Below are 23,660 nucleotides of genomic sequence, written 5' to 3'. Positions count from 1 at the left end.
ACACACACACGTTTGTGAGGAGTCCAGGCTGGAGGCCACATGATGGTCGGAGGGAGATTTGAGAAGGCTTATCCCGAGACAGATAGAGTGGCAGAACACAGCTGTGCTGAAATGGTTTATGTGGGTATACACACACACTCACGCACATGCATGACACGAATGCTTGAGTGTAAAATTGATTTGCACATTTGTCTGTGACCAGGATGGAATGATGTGACCTGGCCGCTGTGGAAAAGAGGCTTTGCCTTTCTGTGTGTGTGGGGGGCTGGGGGGGGGGGGGGGGGGGGGGGGCGTGTGTGTGTGTCTGTGTGTGTGTGTGTGTGTGTGTAATATTCAGAAATACATTTGACTGTAGCTTGCAATGGTCTCTTCATCTACAGCACAGGTGTCAAACTCGAGGCCCGGGGTCAACATCCGACCAGCCACATCATTTTACGTGGCCCGCAAAAGCAAATCATGTGCCTCAGCTGCCAAAATTTCAAATCGTCCATATGTAATAAATCATAATGTTGAGTTATTGAAAGCATTTTTTTGTGACCAAAACCCTTGTTACATTAACAAGTTGAGCAAACTATTATCCTATGATGAGGCAATGAAAAATGAAAAAGATGTATATGGTTTCACAGTCATAACAGCCCTCTGAGGGAAACCGGATCGAGAGTGTGGCCCGTGACAAAAGGTTTGACACCCCTGATCTACAATATATGGAGTACTACTGTATATTATCCAGTGCTTGTGCCCTGCAGAACAAAGAAGAAGCTTGTACGTCGTGTTGACCTTGTGACTCCACGACTGCATGTACAGTATATAGGAGGTGGCGGGGGTGCAGCTGCCTTTCGGGTCAGCACCCCCAAAATGAAAATGAAAAGGAAAATGGCCTTCGTCGTCAGTCGTCCGTCCGCCGTCGTGGCACGCTGATGTCGTTCGCAGATGTGTGTATCATTACGGCACCGTAAATATCCCGCTGACGTTTATCGTCCTCGCAAGAGCTCCGAGCGCTAAAGCCGTTGGATCTGGCTTGATCCTTTTGTCAAAGAGCGACCTCGCCTCCGAGACAGATGATTGAATTGGTCCCGGACCGGCGTGGGAAACGGCGGCAAAAACACACTGCCATGAGCCAGCGGAAAAAAACAAAATAACCCAAATTTAATATATATATATATATATATATATATATATATATATATATATATATATATATATATATATAAATGACGTTAACACTGGACCTTTTGGCACCTCTTCACCTTTTTGTCATGTGGGAAACCCAAAATAACCCCGTTCAATTTGACATACACGTTACCAGAAGAACTGCATGCTAGTTTTGTCAAGTGATGTCACAATATGTTTCCAGCATCACTTTTTTTCCTTGGTAGTGGTATCACAAAATAAAAACCCACAAAAGTTTAAGCAAAAACTAAGTGTGCAGTGTCTACAAATACGGCTTTTCTAATCAATAAATAAATAAAACAAGAACCCCTTTTTTAAAGGGGCAGGGGGGAAATCCACAATTTGGTACATTTTGGGAAAACATGTTTTTTAAAGCATTTTAAATCGAAACATTTTTCAGGAAGAAAATTGAAAAATTCTAAAAAGAACAGCCTTTCTTATTGAAAAAAAGAAAACTTAAAAAAATAGAAAATACATCTGTCTTGAACAAATATTTTTAGGGCGGGGAATACATTTTTGTTAATTAAAAAAAACCTTTTCAGTAGGGGGAAAAAAGTAACATTTTCAAAAATTATTTAAAAAAAAAAAAAAAAAGCAAAATAAAAGATTTATTTTCTTGGAAAAATAATACCTTTCAAAGAAAATGTACTTTTCAAAAAACAAATGAAAAAATTGTTGAAAAATTACTTTTGGGATGAAATGAAATGTGTTTACTAAAACAATAAAAGCAAAATTCTTGAAAGTATAAAAAAATGTGATGAGACTTCTTGACGAAGCATCTACGGATTTTGAGCAATTGAGACAGAAACCTGGTGATTTTGTGTGATTTCCTCCAAATGTCTTAAACGGAGAAAATCAAATAAGATTTGGGATTTCTCTTCTCTCTTCTCGAGCGTCATTCCGCAATGTAACACAGCACTCTCGCACATGTGCATGTGTGTGTATGTGTGTGTGTGTGTGCGCGCATGCAGGTGCCCGAAATAAAGGCGACAGATGAGACATGGAAATGAAGTGGCGGCCCGTTATAAATAGTCGCCGTCAAGTTGTTAGCGCGGATGGTTTTGTGTGTCAGGTGTTTATGTGCGGACAAGGCTGCGCCTCACGCCGCTCTGGCAACCGCCTCCTCTTCCTCCTTTTCCTCAACATTGAGTCCGCTTTTGTTGACAATTTTGTGAGTTTGCTGGTGCCCTTCTTTACTACTCTGTGTGTGTGTTTGCTTGTGTGTGTCTTTGTGTGTGTGAGAATGCACTGTGTGTGCGTGAGAGAGAGAGCGCGTATGTATGTGAGAGTGTTTGTTTTGTGCGTGTTTGTGTACACGTGTATCTTTGTGTGTCTGTCAGTGTTGTGTGTGTGCTTGCTCAAGTGTATGTGCATGTTTGTGCGTGTGTGTGTACGTGTGTTCTTTGCTACTGCAATATGCATGTGTATGTCTTTGTGTGTGTGTCTTTGTGTTTGGTGTGTGTGCCACGTTTCTGTATTATGACTGTGTGCGTGCGTCTTTGTATTTGGCATGTGTCAGCAGTGAAGCATGTAGGGAGGGGAATGTTAGGTGGGTTAGGGCGGTTGCCAAGTAAGCGTCTTGTCCACAATGAATGTTCTCATCCAACAAGTTGAAGGTCACCGCCGGTGTTTTCCTCCTGCTCGTCGTGTCCCCGAGGAGGACACACACATTAAGTCCTCACTCACACACACGACAGCACAATGTCACAAAGATATACACACTCATACACGCACACGCCAAGTTACACGCTGATACCTAATGATAACTAAAGCTACAATTTTGATTGTTTCACACTGATACCCAATGATACACAATCACTGGCAATGATACACCAATACGCAATGATACTTCAAGATTTTCATATTTCGTCACAGAAAAAGTAAAAGTAAAATGTTTGTGGGGAAATTCATGAAAATTGTTGCAAATTAGAATTTTCTTCTCCTGTAAAAATAAATGTGGCGGCACAGTGCACGACTGGTTAGGACATTCGCCTCACAGTTCTGAGGACCGGGGTTCAAATCCCGGCCCCGCATGTGTGGCGTTTGCATGTTCTCCCCATGCCTGCGTGGGTTTTCTCCGGGTACTCTGATTTCCAGCCACATCCCAAAAACATGCACGGCAGGTTAATTGAAGACTCTAAATTGCCCCTAGGTGTGAATGTGAGTGCGAATGGTTGTTTGTTTCTATGTGCCCTGCGATTGGCTGCCGACCAGTTCAGGGTGGAGCTCACCTCTCGCTCGAAGATAGCTGGGATAGGCTCCAGCACGCCCGTGACCCTAGTGAGGAGAAGCGGTGTAGAAAATAGATGAATGAAAAATAAATGTATTGTTTTTCAAGAAATAAAGTATGTTTATGTTTTCTTTTTTGTCATGTATTTTTGAGGGAAAAGCTTTAAAAAAAAAAAAGATTTTTTTGTCAAAAAAATTAATTTTTTTTGAAAGGAAAAAATATTTTTTCTCAGAAAATAAAGTCACATTTTTCAAGACACACAGCTGTATTTTGTATATGATATATATATATATATATATTTATATATATATATATATATATGATATATTTTCATTTTTGGAGAGATTTGTATTCTTTTTAAAAAAATATATATATATTTTAGATTTTTTTTTAAATGTATTTTTAAAGAAATAAGTAGGGTTTCTTTCAAAGATAAAAATGTACATTAGTTTTTGAAAAAGCATATTTTTTTCTTAAATCTCACTCTGTTGAACAAAATCTTTTTTTATATTATTAGTTAAAGATTTCTTAAAACTGTTTAAATTTAGAAAAAGTAAAACAAGAAAAGTTTCATAGTTTTCATGAAAGACACATTTTCCAAGGAAAGTTTATTGTATATATGAAGAAAAAGTTGAATATTTTTGGAGAAAGAAAAAGTGGTTTACATGTACATGCTTTTATTTTGGTATAGAGGGGTCAATATCTACCTTTGGTGTCCTCATCAGAATCACTTGCAACAGAATAATGAAACTCAGAGGTCTGATTATAAGCGATCAAATATTTGCAGACACATCTTCAAATGTTGATGAACATGATTTTGGCATGTTCCAGAAACTGATTTGCTAACTACTGTGTGTATAATAAGAGGTTAAAGGATACTAAATTATTCTGTCCACAAGTCATTTGATAAATCGAGTCATTTTGATCATGTATACGTGTTTTATATCATCATATTGAACATTTTTGGACGTGTCCCTGAAATGTCTGTCCACCCTGTCATTATGGGGTAACTGCCCCCTTAGGAAACCCTCTGTTTTTTCTTTGTTTTGTTTTTTTTACGACCAGCATTTTGCCTTTTTTCAATATAGGCTGAAGCAGTAAATGTATCTTTTGCAATTTTCATCAGAATTGTGCGTCGTTTCATCTTTCATGTCCGCCCTGTCATTGTGAAATATCAATGAATATAAAACCTTTGAAAATATATTTGTTAAAGCGTACACAGTCATTCTTGCTAACGGAATTCATGTTGGTAAGTGAAGGTACACCATGTGCTCATCAAACGCTAGCATTAGCCAAAAATGTCCACCCTGTCGGCAAGCTCACATATTTTGCTGTTTGCATCTGCTTGGAGTTCATTTATATATTTGTTTTAAAGTGTTGGAGCTTGACTAACATGCATTTCTAACATCTCAAACATCTACTTAATACAATGACTATGAAGTTCAATGGAAAAGCTTGGATTTATTTTTTTGGTGCAGAATGGGAAAGTCTCAGAGCAAATTAAGCTTATTGACACGCGCCAACTTTTATTTGCATACAAAATGTATCGTGAACATTTCTCGTGCTTGATGCGCCAAGCCGAAGACCACACTTGACATATAGCGCTCGACTTTTTGCCTCCCAAAGGGATCTTAAAGCTGCTCCGGGTTCCTCTCACTGTGCATGTAAAACACAACACGCTTCAAAATGTTACAAAGATTTAGGAACAGGCAGAAAAGACAAGGACACAGCACACGTGTAGTGCATCATAACACACATACCGGTGATAAAGTGTCTGCAGGGAGCATGGTGTTCAGGTGTGCCACTTCCAGAGGTAAAGACATGTCACGAACACACACACACACACACACACACACACACACGCACAAAGACACACACACGAGAAGTGAGGCATGTAATGGTAACATGATGTTGAAGGCCGAGGCCAAATTGTGCGTGTCATCGCCCGCTTGTGTCTGTGAAATAGTGGAAGTGATGTCATCCAAGCCAAAGATGTGTGGCAAGGAATCGGGGCGAGCCAACCGGCGAATCGCACGTGCCAGCTGAGGCTCCACTGTACAGGATATGTGTTTAAACGTGTATCAGATTAGGACATATCTTTGCGTACATCCTCATGTACGGGGGGAGAGTTGTGTCAAAATGATGGGACATTAGGTCATGTATCATTATGTAGAACTGTGTATCTGTCTGTCATTGGGATCTTCATTGGTATAAGTGTCTTCATGTATAATATATTCATGAAAGTCTTGCACTTTTTAAAAAAAAACAAGACTTTTTCGATTAAAAAATACTTTTTACTGAAAAAATACTTTAAAGATTTTCTATTTTAAATTTATTTTTTATTTGCCACAAAAGACATTTTCCCTAAAAAATAAAATTAATAAAAAAAAAAAAAAACAGAATATACTCTTCAAAAATCTTTATTTCCTTGAAAAATACTTCAAATTTTTATTTTTTGTAAAAATAAAAAACGTTAAAAAACACAATGGAAACCTCGATGGAACGGGGGGTCCGATATTGCCGATTTGTCCGTTACATTGAAGCACTTTTTTTTTTTTTTTTTTTGAGGCCATATGTACCCATATTACTGTTTTATAGTTTTTTTTCATGGCCTCGAATGCCCAGTACAATACAAAGTTATTGTAAATAAATACAAAAAAAGCTTGAAAATGTTTGAGATTCACGTTTTTGTCAAATTTACCACACCGGTGTGCTTGGTCATGGTGACATTGTTGACGTACAGTACTCATCATAGGCGTTTCTTTCTTCAGCAGCGACGAATTTGTGTGCTTCCTAGTTCCCAATCTGGTGCCAAAGGCGAACGGCTTGACAAAAAAACTGTTACTGTACCAAAAATAGCATGTTCCAGACTCCAAAGACTTGTGCTTTGTACTCCTCAGTGTTAACACTGCCACCATCTCTCGCTCTGCGCTGCGCTCTACACTCATCGGACAATAGAGCATCGGACAATCATCCTGACATGGGCGCCACGCCACATCAATGTCCCACATTCAACATGGCGGCCACGTAAGCACGGGAGGCACATCTTTTGGAAGTGGATCTAGTCATGTCTAGTCAAGTTGAATTCCTATGAGTTGCATTTTTTGCAAGTGAATAGCAAACTTGCCACTCACCTTTTTTTAGAGAAAAGGTCATTTTTTTTCTATCTTTAAAAAATTGGGACAATTTGGGAAAAGAATAAATATTTTTTTCCAAATTGTTTTAATTTAAAAAGCCAAAGTTGTATTGTTACAAGTTGTAATTTCAACAAGTGAATATCAGTCTTCCCTGTAACTTCGTTAGATAAAAAAATAAGTCGGAACATGTCAAGAAAATCCGTGTGAGTGCCTCATTTATTTTTATGCTTGTACTGTATGATTTTGTCCATTTAATTAAGCTTCCCTGATCCATTATTTCCTATGGGGAAAATGTGTTCCATTTGTAAAAAGTAGCAGAAGGAGAGGAGCAGGATGCCGCTGTGTGCCAAATGATGAACTTCCTGCAAAGTGTCTTGTCTCGTGTGTTGTTGTGTTGTTAGCGCAGCCGGCGCTGAGTGAGCGCTCCGTGTTTATCGGTCCATGGGGAGCGGCCTGTCATTGCCGGATTCCTGCCGGTGAAGTATGGCGCTACTTGCACATTTGCCGCTTATTGAGGCCGACAGATCCGGCCTGGACGCTTCAGCTCGGCGTGGGGCCCTCCTGCCAAAAGGGTCCGAGGAAGGGTCAGGGGTCGGGGGTTGGACAAAAAGGCAATGGACGCTACCGTCGAGGTGTCGAATTTTCCTGACGTCTAATTCCGGCGACAACAAGAGCGCAGGAGACCTCACTGGGGGGGGGGGGGGGGGGGGGGGGGGGGGGGGATGGTTCAGGAACAAATTAGCCACACGGAATGATTTAGGGCCTTCAAATACATTCGCTAACTCACATGTATCCTGTAGTCACAACATCATCATCATATTTACACACATTGACATTCAAATGTATAGACATAACCTGGCCCAAGAATCAATACTTGAGATTGGAGATTGAATTTATTTTTAATAAGAAATTAAAATTTGTATTTATTTATTTTTGTTTTTGTTTTATAGAACATATTTTTTATTTTTAAAAAAGTCTTTTTAAAACTAGCATTCTCAAATGAAAAAAAATATTTGTATTTTTGTTTAATAAAAACAATTTATTTTAATGAAAATTATTGTTAAAACATTTTATGTTGCAAGCCTGTCCACAAGTCATTCTTTTAAGAGGAATTTTTTTTTAATAAAACAATGAAAAAACACCATATTAAAAAATATATTTTTTTTAACACAAAAGAAATGTAGTATACTATTTTCCAAAAGTAATTTTTTATTTCCTTGAAAAAAAATGTTTTTTTGAGAAAGGTATTAGTAAAAATTTATGTTGTATCATTCTTTCCAAATATTTTTTTAAGTTCTACTTTCTCCTGGGACGCTGGTCAACTGGTTAGCACATTTGCCTCACAGTTCTGATCTCCCAGGTGCAAATCCAGCCTCACCTGTGTGGAGTTTGCATGTTCTCGCCGTGCCCGCGTGGGTTTTATCCAACATTGCAAAGGCATGCTTGGTAGGTGAAGTGAAAACTCTAAATTGTGTGTAAGTGTGAATGTGAGTGCGAATGGTTGTTTGTGTCTATGTGCCCTGCGATTAGCTGGGTGACTTGGCGGGTGTTCTCCCGCCAAGTCAGCTGGGATAGGCGCAGACTGCTACGCCGAGCCCCACCTCCGAGTCGTCGCCTTGACCTCCTTTGCCGGCCTCCAGGGTCTCCCCTGCTTGGACTCGCCGGTCTCCGTCCTGGTGATGAGCTTCGGGGAGGTGATGGTGTACTGCTGTGTGACGTCCACCACGTCCCTCTTCCTGCGGCGGTTGTTGCACTGCTTGAAAGTGGTGCAGGTGCTCATTTCACACGGCTGGGTGATGCAGTGGAGGTAGTATGTGGACACAGTCTGGTTCTGCTGCTCGATGAAGCGGAACGCAGGGAAGTTTTAGCGGGCGCTGTGGCTCTCGCCATTCTGGCCCATCGTGGTGAACTGTTCCTGGGAGCACGGCACGAACAGGTTGAAGAAGCTGGAGTTGGACGGTAGAGGCCAGATGGACGCATAGCAGCGGTCGAGCAGAACGTGGTACTGGCCTGTCAGGTTGATGGCCTTCACCTCCACATAGATGTCGGTCCGAAGCTCCAGATCCAGTTGGGGGATCACCAAGGGCTCGACGCAGATGGTGTCTCGGAAGAGCTCCATGGTCAGGGTGCTGAGGAAACCGCCGTTGTTGTCCATGATGGCGATGGAGGACGGAATCTGAAGCATTTGGGCTGTCTTGAAATACAGAGGCCACACAGAGCTTGAAGATTCAGTTTCCAAGGGTTTGGTTCTGGAGTTCAGTGCACAATACCGAGGAAGATCGTCTATCCGCAGGCTTAATCTGTGACCCACTTTATGTGATCTACTAAACAATGGACATCGACAACACCTTTTCCATTGAATTAAAACTATACAGAAGTGTGGCCAAATGAATTACTGGCACTCAAGTGTTTTGGCTGTGCTACTTTTAAGTAGCAAAAACAAAACAACTGCAAAATTCTATGATATAAATTCAAGACAGACATAATAAAATAATTCCCAAATGACACATTACAAAGAGTAATAAAATGATCATCTAACTTTGATATCATCCCAAATTTAGATGGCGTTGGCAGGGGAAAAAAACAACTTCTTATTGGGCCTCATTTGGGTGAATTCCCGAGGTGGAGGAGTTCATTGCCGTGGAATTTTTCCACAATAGCTGCTTCAAACCAAACTGGCTGACTTCCTCTTCAATTTTGGCCATGGGTCCGTGAGACTTTTGCGTGCATCCTGTTTTGACAGACATGTCTAATCAATTCCGTGTCAAATAATTAAACTGGTGTCTGGGGCTGATTTTTTCCCCCTCAAACTTTGAAAGTAACGGCCAAGGAATTCATGCAAAATGGCTGCTTCCAACCAAAATTGTCAACTTCCTCTTCACTTGTGGGCATGAGTCTTTGAGACTTTTTTGTGCATCTTGTTATGATGGACATGTCCACCCAATTTCATGTCGATCAATAAAACCGGTGTCTGGGGCTTATTTTTTCCTTCTAACTTTCTTACAAAGTAAGAGTCTTGAATTATGGCCAAACTGTCTATCCATCCATCCATCCATCCATTTTCTGAGCCGCTTCTCCACACTAGGGTCACTTGCGTGCTGGAGCCTATCCCAGCTATCTTCGGGCAGGAGGTGGGGTACACCCTGAACTGGTTGCCAGCCAATCACAGGGCACATACAAACAAACAAACATTCGCATGCACATTCACACCTACGGGCAATTTAGAGTCTCCAATTCATGCATGTTTTGGGGATGTGGGAGGAAACCGGAGAGCCCGGAGAAAACCCACGCAGGCACGGGGAGAACATGCAAACTCCACACAGGCAGGGCTGGGGATTGAACCCCGGTCCTCAGAACTGTGAGGCTGACACTCTAACCAGTCGGCCACCGTGCCGCCGCCAAACTGTCTACTTTCAACCAAAATGGCCAACTTCCTGTTCCATTTCAGGCAAAGGTTCTTGAGACTTTTTATGTGTCCTGCTATGACAGACATGTCCACTCAATTTTGTGACAATCACTGAAGCTTGTCAAGGGCTGATTTTTTTTTCTCAAATTTTCTAACAAAGTACTGAAATACACTAAAAAATGCCTACTTGGAAATTTAGTCATTGGGAAAAGGCTTTTTGAGACTTTTTGGGCGGTTGGGTTTTGGACTCAAGGTGTCCCACATTAAAAGCGTACATTGTGTGCTGGTCAGCTATTGTTGAGAAAGAGCACAGCGATACTATATCGGTGTATTGTCACCATGGTAACAGAATCCCACAGCAGCGACAAAGATGAAGATGATGTTCCTTTAAGCATTTAATTGGCACATACATCTTACATGAATATGAGAGAAGTAAGATGATGCTTACCTTCATAGCAGTCGCGTTGTCAATGTTTGAAAGTAGAATAACTTGCCTCACAAAACTTGATTTTTGTAATATTATGACTTTTACAAAGAAAAACCTGCCAAAGCTACAATACGTTCTACTTGGGATGCCAGTACCCATCACCTGCCTTTGGGGTCCCAGAGGCACAAAAGCTCGATAGGACTCCTTCTTCAGTCTGCCAGCATCCCTTACGGCTGGTGTCCACCAACGAGTTGGGGCATTGCCGCCACGATAGGCACCGACAACCTTACGGCCACAGCTCTGGATGGCCGCCTCAACAATGGAGGAACGGAGCATGGCCCACTTGGATTCCATGTCCACCGCCTCCAAGTTCTGCCGGAGGTGGAAGTTGAAACTCCTTTTGACAGGGGACTCTCGCCAGATGTTCTCAGCAGACCCCAACAATATGTTTGGGTCTCCCATGTCTGACCAGCATGTGACCCGGCCATCGGAGCCAACACACCACCAGGTGGTGATCAGTTGACAGCGCCGTACGTCTCTTCACCCAAGACACACCGTCCGAAGTCCGATGAGACCACCACAAAGTGGACACCATTATGTTTGAACATGGTGTTCAACAGACAATTTGTGACATGCAGACAAATCCAATAACAGAAAACCACTCGGGTTCTGGTCAGAGGGCCATTCCTCCCGATCAGGTCCCCCCAGATCTCACTGTCATTGCTAATGTGAGTATTCGAGTCCCCCAGGAGAATAAGGGTGTCCCTCCAAGGTCAACCCCCCCCCCATTTATTCTGAGCTTCTTTTTGGTGCATTAGAACAAACAACAGTAAACAGTCAACCCATCCCCCACTCAAAGGTTGAAGGAGGCTACCCTCTTGCCCACCAGGGTGAATCCAGCCACATGCAGGTACCAAGCCGGGGGGCGATAAGTATGTCCACACATGCTCGCCAACTCTCACTTGGGACAACTCCAGCGTGGAGAGTCCAACCCTTCTCAAGAGGACTGGTACTAGTGAGCCCGATTATATCTCATCGGAACTGATTGACCTCGCCCATCTGTTCGGACTTGGTGCTGGAGTGACATTCCACGTCCCTGGAGCCAGCTTCTGTAGCCAGGGATCGGACTGCCACCCAACTCACGATACACCTAAACCCCTTCGCTCCGCCCACAATTGGTGGGCCCATGGGAAGTGGGACCCACGTTGTCTCTTCAGGCTGTGTGGATGCAAGCCTGTCCACCAGGCACCCGCCATCGAGCCCATCCTCCAGGCCAGTCCCAGTGACCAGCGTCCGGGCAAGGGAAAACGTAGTCCAGTTTTGTTTTGGCATAGGGGGTTTGGAGCTGTGGTTTGTCTTTTCCCTCACCTAGGACCTGTTGCTCTGGATGACCCTGCCAAGGGCAGAAAAAGCCCCAAACAATTTAGCTCCTACAATCATTGGGACCCACAAAGCCCTCACCATGGTGAGGTGATGGCCCAGGGAGGGGATTGAAAGTTACAACAACAAAAAAATCCCAAACGTATGACTTTATTCTTCTCAGACTACATTACATTTGACATTTTAATCGTCTAATTTTGATCTTATGTGGCCATTATCTTCCGTGTACCTTCACACTGCAGTTGCGCAGTCTCTCCGCCCAAGGGCGCCTTTGACCCGGTTTACAGCAGATAAAATGTCATCTTTTGTAAACCCAGCGCTCCTCATCACCTTATGAACTCATAAAATGTCACGTATGAAATGTGAATGAAAAAGGCCCACAGGTGTGTTTGGATCAAGTGAGGAAGTGCCAGCAAAAAGGAAAATGTTATTTTCTATGATACAGGGTGATTGAAAAGTAACTCCTTATATTGAAATACTAATTTATTCATATGTTGTAATATTTTTCTACATTTTTTTTTGTCTATGTTCCATGATTAAAGGAGCCAGTCTATTCTACCAAACCAACAACTTTGGAAGAACTTGAAGGGCGAATACGAGAAGTTATGTCTTCCGTCCCACAAGAGTTCCTTGTGAAATCAGTGAATGCGGTTCCCAGGCGACTTGAGAAAATGGTGGCTAATGCTGGCGCCCATATCAAATTTAAATTTTAAATAAAACTTCATGCAATACACTTTCTTCTCATCTCATCTTCATTTCTTGTAAGAATTATGGTTCAGAAATACTTACTTACTTTTCAATCACCCGGTAGAACCGGAACGACAACTTATTTAGTGACCAAAATAGCACATTGTCTCCTAGTTGAACTTATTTTTTCACTTCCACGAGACTTACCTGTCCTCACCTCACCTACAGTATGTTTATTGTTTGTGCGTGTGTGTGTCGCTTAGCAACAAGACAACAACTGAGCATAAACACATCACAACAGGGAAGTGTGGCGAATGCGTGCATCTATATTTTCCTTTATGTTAACACCAATAGCACACAAACACACACACACACAAAAACACACAAACACACACAAAAGGCACACAATAGTTGCGCTAAAAATGGCGCCATTCTGATTTACGAGGCACTGAATCTTTGTTAGCGAAGCCTGTAGCTGCCTTTCTCTTTCATGTTTGACACACACACATTGATCCACGCACACATACACACACACACACACACACACAGTTGTCCTTTCGTGCGTGCACAAGGGCAACTGTCGGACCCAGCTGTTGAAGCAGATATGTTCATCACAAACGCACACAGAGCACAGCGAAGCGCTGTCTACTTTGTTTATTATACCATAGAGTGGTTAGCTTATGACATGCACTAACACGTAACACTTGTTAAAAAGTCTGATTTTGAGATGTGGTTTTATTTGATTTTAGTTTAACTGGCCAGTGTTTCTCTTATTTTTACAATTGACATTTTTAAAGGTTGCGCTTCATAAAAGGCTGAGGAGTTTTACCATCATAATGTTGAATTTATTATGTATTTGTTATCTTGTTTGTGCACACTCACCTTGATTCGTAGTTTTGCTTTAATTCAGTTTTATTATGCAATGGTCAAGAGGCACGCTGGCCGACTGGTTAGCACGTCTCCCTCACAGTTCTGAGGACCGGGGATCAATCCCCGGCCCCGCCTGTGTGGAGTTTGCATGTTCTCCCCATGCCTGGGTGGGTTTTCTCCGGGCACTCCGCTTTCCGCCCACATCCCAAAAACATGCATGGTAGGTTGATTGAAGACTCTAAATTGATTCTATATAAATATATATATATAATTTTTGTATTGTATACAGGTATTATAATAATAGTGTAACTACTACTTGTGACTACATTCCCACCCCAACCACACACACACACCTATACACACACACAAACACAAACACACACACATACACACAGGAGCAGGCTCAGGTCTCTCAGGATGGGCGGTAACAGTGATGGATGGGCCGTGTGTGGATGCCGTTGTTATTGTTGTATGTGAGTTTGTGTGTGTGTGTGTGCGTCCATACAGCAGGTGTATGGATGGCGAGCTGGTCCAGAGCAGCTGGATGGTCTGATTTGAGCTGCAGCAGGATGGGATCAAGCCACAGCTCATAAAAAAACACACACACACAACCTTTATGGAGGCGGCTCACAACGACAACTGTGTGTGCGTGTGTTTTGAAGTCACCAAATTAAAGCGCAGGCCAAGGTGTTAGCCTCATGTCTGGATTTAATGCTACATGTCGTGTGTGTAGGTGTGTGTGCGTGTGTGTGTGTGTATGTGTGTCCATGAAGCCCATAAAGGTTTCTCACAGAGACCTGCAGCTATGTGGATCGTGTGTGCGTTTGTGCGTGTGTGTGTGTGTGTGTGTGCGTGCGTGCGTGCATGAATGCGCGTACTGGGGGAGGACACATTGCATCGATTGTGAGGTGCGCATTCAGCCTCTCATGAAAAACACAATAAAAATGAATAAAATGGCATTAAAAAAGTGCATACAATTGAAGAAAATTAAAACATGCATTTTCAATTAAACAACCTACTTGAAGTAACAAACCAGTCACAAAAGTAAAAACTAACCCATCAAAGTCACAAAACAAGTAGCAACCAAACAATCATAAGAACCATCCAATCAACCAACATAACTAACAACCAAAGCCACACATGAATCAAAATAACAAGCCCACAACAAGGTTTATGAATACCAACCAAAGTAAGTAATGAGCCAACCAAAGTAACAAACCACCAGCCAACGAAACCAATCACCCAAATTATGTGTTGTTATTTTGTCAGGGCAGCACAGTAGAATAGTGGTTAGCACAACTTCGTCACAGTCGAGAGGTCCGGGATTCGAGTCTCAGCTGACCCTTGACCCCAATGAGGAGAAGCGCCCTAGAAAATGGATACCGTGCGTGTGTGTCCCTTCGTAAACTCAGCATATGTGTCTGTCGGGGTAGCTTTCCAGTTGCACAAGAGGTTATTATTAATTTTTGTCATATTAAGATTTCATTTGAGCTGAAGGCTCACCTACTGCTCAACTCTGTAAAATCTATTTGCGGAATCTGGCCGGTCAGAGCCGAGGCTGCACATGTAAAAGTCATTAGCATGAGCGTGTGTGCGCCTGCGTGCATGTAGCCCGGTTGGCGTACCTGCCCGCCATTGCTTCAGCCGACACCCGCCGTGCTGGAGCTCCATCTGTGGTCCACTCCATCATGTTGTGTGAGCGCATGCCGGGGTCGGTGTCAGGGACGGAGCGGGAGATGGATGAGACCCCCCCCCGACCTTCATGTAAAACATTCCCCTCCGTTACAACAGAGATGCCCCAGGATCACCAAATTGACCTGAGTAACATGTTCTGAAAAGTAACTTCAAAACATGCCATTAAGACGCTTTAAGAACTATCTCTCTGGTAAATTGTTGACCAGTCATAACATTGATACACCTGCACTAATTAGATCCAACGACCTCCGCCAAACAGTTGTGAAGTGTTACTTTTGTCTTCAGTTGCTAATTGAAAGATAGCAGGCTGTTTCCTGGATTATAGAGGATTGTGTTACAAATTACAAATGGATGTATAATCCCATTCTGGTTCGAGGGTGCACTGTAGCATTACTGGCAAAAAGTGCAAATACCATATTAACTCAAATAGTGGCCCCGATTTGAAATTAGGAACCCAACCGAGGTAACAACCTAACCAATCAAAGTTACAAACCGATTGGAACCGGGACCAATATTCCGGTTCTCCCGGAATCGTTCGGATTAAAAAAAATTTGGTTCCCAGTTACGATGCCTACAGTCTGCCGATCCCGAAAAAGAAAGCCAACGAAGAAGCGGCAAAAACCAACGAAGAAGAACGCGCACGGAGACGTGCCTGTACCTGACGGCAACAAAAGTTTGTCTTAACTTTGTTAAAATAAATGACCAGTCACCTCAGTGCAATACTTTTTCATTCACAAAATGACACAGTATCACAAACACAAAGCTTGTGTCTCATCGGTGGGTAGGTAAACGAATCAACGTTTTACAACGCGTTTGGTTCCATTCATTACTCTTTTTCTTGCATCTCGTTTTACTTTCCTTTTTACCGGTGTCGTATGAAGTTATTTATCGTTCAAAAATGCTGAGTTCTGATGCGTACACTTCAAAATAAAAGGCTACAAGCTTAAAACAGGAAGTCAAGTTAAAACTTGCACATATAAACCATTTGACTTGATAAAACAGTCCCAAATAGCGATTTTAACGATGCTATATCTAACTTCTAGCTAAAACAATAATTAATGAATATTAAGTCCATCCATCCATTTTCAACACCGCTTATCCTGGTCAGGGTCGCAGGACGCTGGAGCCTATCCCAGCTAACTTCGGGCGAAAGGGGGACTACACTCTGAACTGGTCGCCAGTCAGTGAATGTTAAGTAAATTGGGTTAGTTCCACACACATTGCCTTGTATTTCATAGGTTTGATATTGATACTGGTTATAAATAACCCTGAATCGAATGTTTGGACACCCTTTATTTAAACCATGCAAACTTTTTTGACCCAGCCCCTTAAAAGAATCGGAATCGAGAAAATGAGGAACCGGAATCGGGACCGGAATTGCTCAATTTCAAACGATGCCCAAGCCTCGTCTTCACTGCATTCCTCAGTTTACAGAAACGCTTGGTGATGTTTTTTTGACCTCCCAAAAAGTTTTACTGTGTCACAGTGGAGTATTTCAGCTGCCAGTGTGGTTTCTTAGTATTATAATTGATGTTTCTTGAGAATCAGAATCGATCAGTCAAACAGAGGTTTCTAGAGGGGAGAGAGAAACGAAGACAAAAGACAAAGCACTAATTGTAAACGGGATGAGAAAAGTAAATCATTACATATCTGCAACAATGAAACATTAGATATGAGTGTTGCATGTAGTGCTACACCCTGTGAGGAAAGTACAGGACAAAGACAGGAGAAGAAGCATGCAGGACAAGGGTCGTGAACCCGGCTGTACAACTAAAGTGCAGTGGGATTGACTATGTAAATTATAAAAGTATATAGGACGAGAGTGTGAGTGAGGGGATACCCAAGCAATTCGTATATTCATGAGTTATTTGTTACAATAAGTGAGTGGCCTCACACCCAGCAAAAGAGTCCCAGGGTTGTGTGCCTGCCGACACATGCAAGTTAATTGACACCGTTTCGCATGCACAAAGACTGACAGAAGTGTCCTGTAATTGCTGTGCCTGCACCGCAGAGGCTGAGGACCCCACCCAATCAATCGAGGGGCGGGATCAGGCCCAGGGGTCCACCGAGAGCTGCCCGGCAGACGGGACACGTCCCATGCCGAGGGACAACTGGCCACCCGGCCCTGAAAAGATTCAATAGTGACAGCCCTCCTGACAACCCAGGCGATTAAGCAAACAACTACTCAAATGAACAAAACAATCATCTAACCAAAGTAACTCACAACCAATGCAATGAACAAACCAAGAAACCAATTAGCCAACCAAACCTACCAATTTAACAAACCAACCAACCAAAGTAACAAGCCGACCAATAACAATCACAATAGCACCTGAAAGCTTGGTGCAGATCATGCTGGTGGTTTAGTTGTACATCCTATTGAGAAGTGTTTCTAATATTTTGTCTCTCTCGCTCTGTGTACATAATGATTTGCCCTGCTCACCCAACCCAAGGCCTCTTTCAAATTTTATAATTCAAGGACAAAGCCAAAGTCAGCCTCTGTAATGTCCTCATTTTAGGTGGTTCACCTTTGAACCCTGGAGAGCGACCACACATGATATGCGGCAGGTGTCTCAGACTGACGGAATATCATAAATTTTGTTTTACAAGTCTGGGAGCAGGTGGCGCTAAAGAGAGCTCTGCTATTTCCATGAAACTAACAAAATGATAACAGTCAGCTTAGTAAGCCACTTCCTGGTTCCTAATTAGGAATGGACGGACGGTACCGTGTTGTGTCTTGGGTGGAATGTACCATTGACGCCAGAGTGACTCCATCCGTCCATTCTCTGTACCACTTATCACCACTAGGGCCATGAGTGTGCTGGCGCCTATCTCAGCTGACTTTGGGCGATGGGTGGGGTACACCCTGAACTGGTCGCGAGTCAATCACAACTTACATATAGACACACAAGCATTCACACTCACATTGACAATTTAGAGTCTTCAACTAACCTACTATTGCATGTTTTTGGATTGTGGGAGGAAACCGACGTACCTGGAGAAAACTCACGCAGGGCAGGCACAGGGACATGTAAACTCCACACAAGAAGCCCGGAGCAAAGATTTGAACCAACGGCCTCAGAACTGTGAGGCCGGGATTTGAACCCACAAACTCAGATGTGAGGCCTCACTGTGAGGCGGATGGGCAACTAACCTTTGAGAGTAACAAACCAACTGACCAACCCAAGTTACAAACCAACCAAAGCAAAAAAAAAAAAAAAAAAAAAAAACAACAAACAAAGGTAACACACTAACAAACCAACAAATCACCCAAAATACCAAACCAACCAAAGAACCAATGTATCACACCAACCAAACAAAACAACCAACCATCATAACACACCTTGCAATAAAAGTAACCAGCCAACCAAACTAAGAAACTAACCAAAGTAAATCAACAAGCCAAACAAAAGATCAAAACAAAAACAAACCGAAGTATCAAACCAACCAACCAAAATAAGAAACTAAAACACCAATGTAAAAAACAAAACAACCAAAGTAACAGACAACAAACCAACAAACTTACCAAACCAAGCAATGTGAGCCCACGCTGACATGCCATTTTCAGCTGCTGTTTCCATGACAGCAGTGACTGATTCACACTCATGTGCCCGCTTTAAATTATCCGAAGAGGAAACAAGCTGCCAGACGGTAAAAAAGTGTCCAAGGTGAATGACTCACTGGACGCCACTCAGGGGTCCGGAGGGCCCTTTACAGGCCGGCTCGCAGCTTGATACCCGGCCCGGGTCCGTTCCCGTTGCCCCCTGACAAAGCCAGATGTCCGGCGAGGGTGACGGGAGCGTTTCCATTTGGGAAAGTCATCAAGCGCGCTCTACACGTCTGACCTTCACATGTCCGCGTGCAGTAAATAAAATGTCCTCCGGGTCTCTGGATGAGCCTCGAAATGCCACGGGGACGAGGTCAAGACGGGAAAAGAGTCTCTCAGAAGAACATCTGGAGGCCAGCATGTGCTCCCTCAGCAAACGGTAGAGTACAGTAGAGCCTTGGGGAGTGCACTGGTCAATCAAACATGGTCCTATAGTCCAATAAGAGTGCACAATCCATCGAAAGTGGTTCAGCACCATCCCCAGACTGATTGCCAGCCAGTCGCAGAGCAATTGTGAATGGAGCACTGACCAGGAATCAAACCAGTAGCGGCTGTGTAAAAAGTAAAACAAAGTGAGAAACCAACCCTCTGAAGTAACCAATCAACTAACCAACAACCAAAGTAACAAAACAAAACAATGTTAAATACCAACCAAGTTTACACACCGACCAACCAAAGTGAAAAAAAAGCCCAAATTAACACACCAACTAACCACCCAGAGTAACAAACCACCAACAGTAACACACCAACCAACCAATAACTACTAATTAACTAAGCAAAAACCTAGGAACTAGCCAATAATCATCCAATTGAAAACCAACATAACAAAACAACCAAATTAACACACCCATCAACTAACCAATAATTACGAACTAACCAAGCAAGAAACTAATAATCAACCACCTAACCACCAACCAACATAAGACACCAATCTACCAAAGTAACAAACCAATTTAAGTGACAAATCACTCAATCAATCAAAGTAACTATGTGTTTATTCCTATTGCAATTTCAATCCCTGGTACTGACGAGCATCCTATTTGCCCTTTGTCAGTGCCAAATTTAGTTGGACTATTTCGGGGTCAACCCTCCTATCTATTCATTACCTTCCCCAACCCCCCACCCTTGCTTCCCTGGACTATATTGTCTTTATCAAGGACAATGTGTTGATCCTCCTGAGCTACGAACAATGTCATTAGTTTCATATTTCATATTTCTAATGTATCATTTTCAATTTAATACAGAGTGCTGACTCCGCCTAGCACCAATGTGACGTGAGCAATCCAGGGGTCCATCTTAGAGTTATAAAAGACGGCCCGAAAATGGCTGAAGGGGTGCAGGGTACTGGGGGGTCTCATCTTGAGGGTCTCCCTTGGTAAAAGAGAGCAGCTTGTTCTGATCCAGGAGCAGCTGTGGAAACACAACGGATCAGGATTTCCCTCCAAACAGCTGGACAAACAACACACACACGAAACTAAACACACAAATGCACACAAGTGACGACACTTGGACAACTTGGTACAATAGACACTGTACGTGTGTGTGTGTGTGTGTGTGCGTGTGTGTATGTATAAGAATATGTAGTGTGTATGAATGCATGTGAAATGTCCCAATGTGACAGACGAGCACTCATCGGCTGTCATCCGTGAGTCCATTTCAAACAACTAACCAAAGTAATTGACCAATTGAATGACCAATAAAAGTAACATACCAAATGACCAGCGGCGGGTAGTATTGCGTTGCAATTATTCCGTTACATTTACTCAAGTAACATTTTGGATAAATTGTTCTTGTCAGAGTATTTTGAATGCACCATACTTTTTACTTTTACTTGAGTATTTATGTGAAGAATAATCAATAGTTTTACTCCGTTACAATAATCGACATGCCGCTAGCTCCTTTTTTTTTTTTTAACCATTGTTGCGTGCACAATCTATTTTTAGACTTTAGCTTCGACGTCCGCATAGGGCGGCGTGGCGCCAATCCAATGTGATCACGAGTGTCGTTTAACTCCAATTAACCAATCAGATGGCACAAGGCACTCACATGACCGCCCACAAAGCCTTCGTGGGCCAATCAAAGTGACTCATTTTGGGGAAAAAGTTAGAAAAAAGTCAGAAGTTTCTCACGAGTTACTTTTGGCTAGTTTTTTTTGACTGAGTACTCTTACTCTTACTCAAGTAAATATTTGGAGGACTACTTTATACTTTTACTTGAGTCATATGATTCTAAAGTAACAGTACTCTTACTTGAGTACAATATTTGGCTACTCTACCCACCTCTGCAAACGACAAACCAAAGTCACAAACAGACTCACTAAACAACAAATGTAGGTAACCAACCAAGAACCAAAATAACAAACCAAACATCTAAGGACAGTAACAAACCAACTAAAAATCAAACAAAGACACCAACCAACCAAAGTAACAAATCTTCTGACCAACCAAAAAAACAAAAAAAATCCTCTGACCCAAGCAACTAACCAACCAATGTAACACACCCACCCACCAAGGTAACAAACCAACACCCCAACCAACCAAATTAACAAATTAACCAAAGTAATAAACGAACTAAACAACCAGCCAAAGTAACACACCAACTGAACAACCAAATTCCGCTCAGTGTGCACCATTATAGATGATTGTCAATTAGCAATCCAGTAGATTCTAACACGTGGTCACTCCATGATGTTGTGTGTGTGCGTGTGTGTGTGTGAGACTGCAGATCAGCGAGGTGCTGAAACCTCTCGGCTTCACACACTCGCACGGAAACACAAAGCCTGTTGTAATGAACACATTAGCATACGTCAGCTATGGCTCAGCTGCTATTTATAGGCCTCTTTCATGTGTGTGGTGTTCGTGTACTTGTGTATTCGGCCCGCATGACCGCCACTAAAACCACACGCTCGTCTTACAAGGTACGACAAGGTTGGCGAGCTTTGGGGAGGAATTCCGTGCTCGCCTGTCCAGGGGAAAAAAAAGAAAAAAAGAAGGTTGCGTGTGTCCCAAAAGGTCACCAAGGGAACAGACTTCTCTGAGGCCCAACAATCAATCATGTACAGTGCATGCCTGACTTTTGTCATCAAATAGCATCTTTTTGTCATTGGTAAATGAGTGCAAACTGTGGGAAAATGGCCAGAAAAAGACTTTAATGAAAAATGTGAATAAATTAAATGATAAAATAACTACAATGATGATATTATCATTATTGCTACATTTATTATTATTATAATTAATAACAATTATTGTATAATAACATTAAAATGATACAAGAACCTAAACGTTTACCAGTGTTTCAGGGCATATTGGTGATATAATATACTGTGGCTGGATTATTATAATAATTTAATTGAAATTATTTTAATTAAAAAATTTATTAATAAACAACAATAATATAGTGCATCATTATAATAGTTTAAAATGTACAATGTTTCTTTTTGTCAAAGTCTTTTTGTCATTTAATTTATATATATTTTATTTAGTAAAAATAGAAGTAAAAAAACATCTTTAAATTATTTTTGGTTCATTTTATTAATTCATTCAATTTTTGATAATTTTAACATTTAATTTACACCACTAATGTAGTATATTTTTGTTTTTGTTTGAGTTTTATTTCATTAAATTGTAAAAGACCTAGAAGTTTTTAAAATGGTTAAATGTAAAGCCATAATTTTGTGTATTTTTTAATTTCTTTATTCTATAGGTTAAAATGCTTTGATTGATTGATCTAATTTTAATTTGTGAGTTTCTTTCTAAATATTTATTATATTATATTATATATGTATTTGATGCACACCAATAATAGTAGTGTATTTTTTGTCGTACTTTATGATTTTCTTATCCATGAAAATCCTAAAATGTAAGATAATAATAATAATTTACACCAGACATTTTATTCCAATGTGTGCCCTATCAAGGATGAATTATTTCTTCCTATACGGCCCGTGCATCGGCTCTCTCTACCAGAAAAACTTCCTCATAATACGCATCAAAGAAAGCAAACGTGACAAAAAACAAATTCAGAAATATCAACCAGGACGGCTGCTTGTTGTCCTAAATTAAAAGGAAAAAAAGGAAGTATAATCAGGTCATCTGTCGTCAACATTTGCGGTAATCCTCCGTCGTGTTTCTCTCCAAGTGAGCAACTTTGCACATTCAAGCTCAGCTGGTCGCTCATGTCTGTCAACGCAGCTATTACCATCCTCCACCCCGCTCCCCCAACCTACGTGTGCGTGTGTGTGCGCGTGTGTGTGTGTACTTGTTTGCGTGCATGCATGTGTGTATGACCTTGAAACTAATGCTTGAACATTACACCCAACACCTTGCCACATGCACAAATGTTAGCCCGAAACTAATGACCCTTATAGTGCTTATACAGTACGTAGCTATAGCAACATTATATAGTGCACGTATGTATGCTGTGTATTTTTAAAGGCCTGGCGGTGATGTAGCATAGCTAGTCTGCCAAAGTATTTATAGTCCTTTATTTAAACAAGGGTACGGCAGTGTAAAGCAATGTTTGTCATAGTGCAGTACGAGTACCACCAGTGGCTCCCTCTAGTGGTATGCAAGACTCACTGTTTAATGTTCAAACTGCATATATGTTTTATGTTTTGTGGCTTAATCATGTTATGTTGTGGGCCAAATTAACCTGTGAAAAGAAAAAAAAATTTAAATGGAAAATAAATGTGGGTAAACCTTTTGTCTTGTTCTGTAATATTTCAAAATATTTGTTAGATTTTTTTTTTCTTTACGTTAAAACTTAAAAAAATTATCTGCATGTATAAGTGTTAAAAATGTTGTATATGAGTTTGTGTGTGTGTTTTAAATAATATTATTAATGAATTAATCAATTCATTAATATATTTTTAAATTACACTCCCATATACATTCACCTCTAATTAACTCATTTCAGAATTAAAAACTTAAGAAATAAGGTTTTTAAAATGAGGGGGGGAAATGTTGTCATATATACTGTATATACAATAATTTATGAATTATGTATTTTATATTTTTGACTTCATAAATGTATTATTTTTATTTTTATTAGAA

The 23,660-nt window shown here is 41.4% G+C and overlaps 1 pseudogene; it reads right to left on the bottom strand.

The window, feature by feature from the left end:
• Positions 1 to 8,099: 8,099 nt before the first annotated feature.
• Positions 8,100 to 8,785, bottom strand: LOC133487239 (zona pellucida-like domain-containing protein 1; annotated as a pseudogene).
• Positions 8,786 to 23,660: the final 14,875 nt, after the last annotated feature.

Source organism: Phyllopteryx taeniolatus, chromosome 12 (genome assembly GCF_024500385.1).
Source record: "Phyllopteryx taeniolatus isolate TA_2022b chromosome 12, UOR_Ptae_1.2, whole genome shotgun sequence".
NCBI lineage: Eukaryota > Metazoa > Chordata > Actinopteri > Syngnathiformes > Syngnathidae > Phyllopteryx > Phyllopteryx taeniolatus.
Note: the sequence above shows the minus strand (reverse complement) of the source record. Positions and strands in the feature narration are given on the sequence as shown.